General features: G+C 40.7%; 1 non-coding gene across 1 annotated transcript; it reads left to right on the top strand.

Annotated features, from left to right (window-relative positions):
* Positions 1-3,895: 3,895 nt before the first annotated feature.
* On the top strand, positions 3,896-4,085 carry LOC124068761. The gene has a single exon (XR_006844976.1). It is a non-coding gene; the product is annotated as a U2 spliceosomal RNA (small nuclear RNA).
* Positions 4,086-5,879: the final 1,794 nt, after the last annotated feature.

The following is a 5,879-nucleotide window of genomic DNA, read 5'->3' as shown; positions in this document are numbered from 1 at the left end:
TACAGTTTAACTCTGGTTCCCTTTTCAGAGGATGCAAATTTGGCTCATTTGGCTTCAAATGAAGCATAATTGCTCATATTGAAATCTACACCTTTCTGCAAGAGGTTCCTGCCAGTTAGTTCTCATTAAACCTAAGGAGAACAAAAATTCCCAATTCCATTTCAGCACACATGCCATCTGTATCATCTTGTGTTAAAAGCAAGGAAATTGGAGACAAAATGGATGCTGAGTGCATGGATGGAAAACTTAAAAATCAGTTTGTTCAAGTTAGTCAGGGCAGAATGACCCTTTTTTCTGTCTGTTTTCTAAATTTCTCACACATAGCATGAATTAGAAATTTAGTCAAAAAACACCAAGAGACACGGCTGATTGAAATGGAAGCTGTTTTAATTGTTTTCAAATAACAAACGTGTTTGCTGTGAGCAACCTGAAAAAGCATTCAATTAAGTGCAGCCTAATTACGTCGAAGGGCATGTGTGGCTGGCCTCTCTACATTCAAAAAACAGAATGGTGTGTCAACCCTGACATGTGATCACCATCAAAGTGTTTTCCACTCCTTCCTCTTCTTTTATATCACTGTCTTGAAAGTTATAGAAAAAACTCTTTTTCCAAAAGGCCCTCTGAGTCTGAAGTGGTGGCCTGAGCCCACTCCAAACAATGCCTTACAAGATACTGTTTAAATTCATATCCGCTCTTCTTTTCTTACAGGGGGACAACACAACAAACCACTGACCCACTGATACACAATTAGAAGTGATGCGGCAGTTAAGGCTACAAGCAACTCTGTTTAACAGTCTGTCTTTGACCCTCCACTGTTGAATAAATATAATGCCCCCAATGAGAGTAAGACACTGAGGTGGAGTGAAAAGGGAGCTGGGGAAGATTTTAAGCCACACATAAGTAGTTAAAGACCTTTATAGAGTATAACACCATTATCCCTGCTGAATAAAAATAGGATTTAGTGTTTTTTCCACTTAATTTAAATCAAAAGAGTCCCCACCTTACATATTGCACTGGTAATGTAATGGAGAGAGACCCACAAAAAAGGCTTTGTGGCTCTGACACCTCCTATAGTGGGACTGTGTTGTCCTGTGAGCAAAAGGGAGAGAAAGGGTTTTCTTCCCTGCGTTGCTATCTGCTAACGCATTCTAATTGATGCTGCTGCATTCCTCCACTGGATGCATTCAGTGAATAACGAGCCTTGGACTGAATACCCATGAATTGGTCCCCACCAAGCAAAGCAGTAAAGCCTTTGGCCCCCCATCACTTAGCCTCCCCGCATCGCCACCATCGCAACCACTACCAAGCACCACCTCCCCTTCAAACCTTCCCCAGAGCTCTACTCTAGCTTTACTGCCCATTAAAGCACGACCATTGTGCAGAAATGCAGTCCACAAAAGCTGTCAATCTCTCTGGGTCCTCCAAAGCTTGGACTCACACAGACTGGAGTGACAGACCCCCCCCCCCCCCCAAAACCTTCCACCCACCCATGTTCCCCCCAAAATCCTCTCCCTGAAAACTTCTCAGCTAACTATCCCCCAACACCCTCTCTCGCTCTTGCTCTCTCTCGCTCTCTCTCGCTCTCTCCAGCCCCAGTGCACAAAGCATCAATCTGTCTTCAGCCCCAGCACCCTTGGCCCTTTGTCCCATCTGCAGGTGCCTCTGAAAGCACCCACGGTCGCCCCAGCCTCTGCGCACGCCACGCCTAGTCCAGGGACAGGAACTGCTGACAAAGGCCCAGTGTGGGAATGAGGGATGCGTGGAGGGAGGGTAGGGGGTGTCGAGGGGGGCTTCTCTAAGACAGATGGCTGGGGAAGTCTACCAACTCCTCCACAGGGGCTGTCAGTTTAAATTCAGAACTCCGAATGAGACGCACAGGGGAAGAACCAGTAAAGGAATGCCCACTAAATTCAGCAGCTACTGTACACTTTCACTAAGGACCAGAACCAGCAGCATCTCTGGATATCAGCCATCTGATATGATTCATATATTTAAAAAGACATAACTTCAACAAAAAAATTTAACACATCACATAATAATGAAAAAAACAATGTATTTTTTCCTGTGAGTGTATGAAATAATTTTGGTTGTATTAAATTTATCAGTGCCAAAAACATTATTCTCCTTCCGTTCACTTCTCAAAGTCCCTCAATTTTCACTTTATTTTTTTTTCACTATTTTTATTATTAGAACACAGCTGACTGTACTGAACAACATCAAGACGCACAGGAAATCTACATAACTAGTCTGAATTTTATTTAAGGATTTGAATACAAACATTTTACTTTTGAAAGACTGGCCTGCACTGACACTTGGATGATGTGTCACACCCCACAATTTTAATCTGGATAAACAATTTACAATTATTATACATATGTTTTTCAAATAAAAACACAAGATGCACAGCCCAATTTGACTCCAATGAACTTTAGAAAAAAAATCTAACTTGACAGAAATTTGAATGAGCTCTGCAGCCTCCACTTTTCTTTCCTCAGTGCAACAAGTTTGCTACATCTCATTGATGTTACAGAGCTGCCACCATGTGGACATCGGCTGAATTACAGCAACCAGTTGATCCTGCACCTTTGATATGCTTACCATACGAATAGAAATGGATTCTGACTTCATGCTGGGAAAAGAAAAAGCCATGTTGATACAAGATCAATATGGTTAATAGTTTTCATAACAGAAGTGTAGTGGTCATAGCATCTGAGTCACATAATGGCACAAATTTAATCTTCACTAGAGTTTGTAACTCTGTCACAGTAAATGGATTTCTTTTCTGTTTATTTTTTTACCCCCACCCCTCAGACAAGCGCTGCTATGTTGTATAACTCAAACTATATCATTTAGGATCTCTTCTTATTGGTATGGCATCTGCACACCTTAGCTGTGGTGTGAGTGTTGAATAAGGCACTAAAGCCTTTTTTAACTCCAAACTTGGCACACACAAGTCGTTTTTTAAAATGCAGGTACAAAGTAGCAGTATCTGTTTTCTCTGGAGAATTAATATGTCAAATATTTTTTTTCTTTTTTGTATCAGCATCATACTATTACACATGTCTCATGTGTGGTCCCCACCACATGCAGCTGGTGACCTTTTTTACTTTTTTTTTTTTACCCGTGCTCCTCAGATAACCAGCACTGGAATTTGGAACTGGAAGTCCTTGTATTACCCTGAGTTTTTAACAGAGTTTTTAACATCACTTTGCCTGAGGTACATGTCTGTCTTCCCTCGAAAACAGAAATGAAACGAGTTGGCTGACACCAATGTGAGATACTAACTCTACTGAGCCACACTTGTTCGCTGTTGTTTCTTTGGATCCACAGCAGGCTTTGGACCAAACCAAATGGAGATACATGTTTGCTACTCTTAAAAAATTTGGCTTATGTGAGAAACTGTTATTTATGACTCCCCAGCCCTGGCTGCAGGGTGGAAGCAGACATCTGCTGCCTCTCCCCTATGCTCTTTGCTCTGACTCCCCCCATGGACATTTCTATTGAAGCCAGTCTCCAAATTATTGGACTAAGGTGTGGCATATCAGCCCTGGCCAGTACTCGGATGATGTAACCCTGTCAGATGTAAAGACGTCTCTCTCTCTCCGTCTTAATCAAATAAACAACTCGATGCAGCTTTCCAGGTTTACTTTAAACTGGGAAAAAGTTTGTCCATACCTCGGATTCTAGCTTTCCTGTTAAACTTATAAACTTAACACTGTGAGTTTGTTTTATTTGCTGCACTCCATTATGAAAAATTAGAACATTTCATAAACATCTAAATATGTACTGATTTGATGTCATTTATCTGCATAAAATCACACAGACAGTAACGCTGGGACAGCTCGAGATTTACCACATTCATCACTGTTACTTTAACATTTGTAGCCTTACACGCATCGCTTCTCGGCCTTTTGGCTAAGATCAAGTGTAGTATCTGTTCTTATCAGTTTAATATCTGATACGTCCCCTACCCGGGGACCATATATTACATTGATTTTTGGAACAGGGAGATGGAATAGGGGCTTGGTCACCGTGCTTCCTCAGCTCTTCAGTTCGTAATTTTTTAGTTCAGGTATCAATTTCTTTAGAATTTAACAATCTTCCTCTGCAAGGTGGGAGATGAAGATGCTGATGAAGATCATGTTATGTGATTTCAGTCACTTTGAAGGCTCTAGAAATCTGATTTAATGACTCGAGGGTTTATATGGTATTGTTATGCTGTGGATTTCTGTAAATGGACATTTGGGAAAACACAAGGTGCACCAGTGAAACCTGTTCTCACAGCTACAAGGAAGCTGATTCAGCGCTTTGGCCTTCCTGTAAAGGATCAGGGGGGAAAAAATCAACAAATAGTCAAATAAAATGAAGCATTTCTTTATTTGTGCGTATGTAGGTTTTCTCTGGTACTGGTAGGTTCCTCCCACAGTCTCAAAAACATGCACCTCTATGTTGCCCCTATGTGTGGGTGTGTGGGTGTGTGTGATTGTTTGTCTTTTTGTGTCGGCCCTGCATTTGACTGGCGACCAGTTCAGAGTGTACCCTGCCTCTTCCCCGCTGTCAGCTGGGATAGGCTCCAGCCCTCTGCAACCGTGCACAGATAAAGTGGTGCAGAAAAGGGATGGATGGATTTCTTTATTTGGCCACATGGTGGGGGTAGAGTCCAACTTTGGCATTGGTGTAATGTGACAGGTGTTTTCTTTTCATGCAACCATCCAATTTCTCTGACTGCCTTTTTTCCCTCTTATAATTTTTTATTGCTTTCATTGGTCCAATATAATATATACCATATAAACAAAATAAATAAAAGAGGAAAAGCACTGACTGTACACCATCTCAAAACAGGTTTTCATAGCCTTAAGCTCTAAAGGTCCAAAATTGTCCTTGTCCTGCTTCAGTATTTAGCATATGCAAGTGTGATGTGGAAACTTGAGGCCTGCAGCCCACACACAGATGATAGGCTTATATTATATTAGAATATTATTATAGCCTAAAATATAAAGTCACCCTCCAGTCAAAGGGTTGACCAGTAATAGTTTCCACTGAACAGTCAACAGAAGCCACAGAGAGTACGTGATCACACCATTGTGGCTCAGAACACTCATTCGTGCAGACACACGAAACCATGGTGACCTTGCATGAATAATATCTGAAGGTTATGTACGCCTATGAAAATTTTTGGATCCAGCGCACCTTCTACACATCTCTATACTGCTTATTTGTTTTATATATATATATATATACATATATATATATTATATTGCTTTGTATATTGCTATTTTAACATGTATAGGTTATTCTTTTTCTTTCATGGTGTTGTCACTGTGTGTAATGCTGCTGCTGCACTGTAATTTCCCAGCCTGGGATCAATAGATAGATAGATAGATAGATAGATAGATAGATAGATAGATAGATAGATATCTCTTGCTCCACTGCTTCACAAGAAGGAAGTCACAGAAGCAAAAATGCAAACTTGCTGCCACATGCAAATAGCTCTTAAGGAGAACCACACGGGTGTCACATTTCATATTTGTCACTAGCACACCCTGTGATCCACAGCATCAGGTTAAAAGTTAAGACATATTACAAGGTGTAATTTATGATTCAAAATACCATAAATTTGAATTCCAGCATAGCTTTTCATAACATCAAAGAATAGTTCTGTTTTCCCAAAATTGCATATAACTTAAGAACGCATGCATTTTTTCTCATTATGGTTTTTGATGATGCTTGCCAACAGCCACAACATGGGGACATTGTTCTTTTCTGTTCCTTGTTCCACGCGGTTTCAGCTTATTGTGCATTTCTTTACCTCAACTTGTGCCACATAAGCACAAATTTTCATCTGCTCATTAGCTGATGACACCAGTAGTCAAAACTAT

This window comes from Scatophagus argus, chromosome 12 (assembly GCF_020382885.2).
Source record: "Scatophagus argus isolate fScaArg1 chromosome 12, fScaArg1.pri, whole genome shotgun sequence".
NCBI classification, from domain to species: domain Eukaryota; kingdom Metazoa; phylum Chordata; class Actinopteri; family Scatophagidae; genus Scatophagus; species Scatophagus argus.
This window is presented reverse-complemented; position numbering and strand designations above follow the sequence as displayed.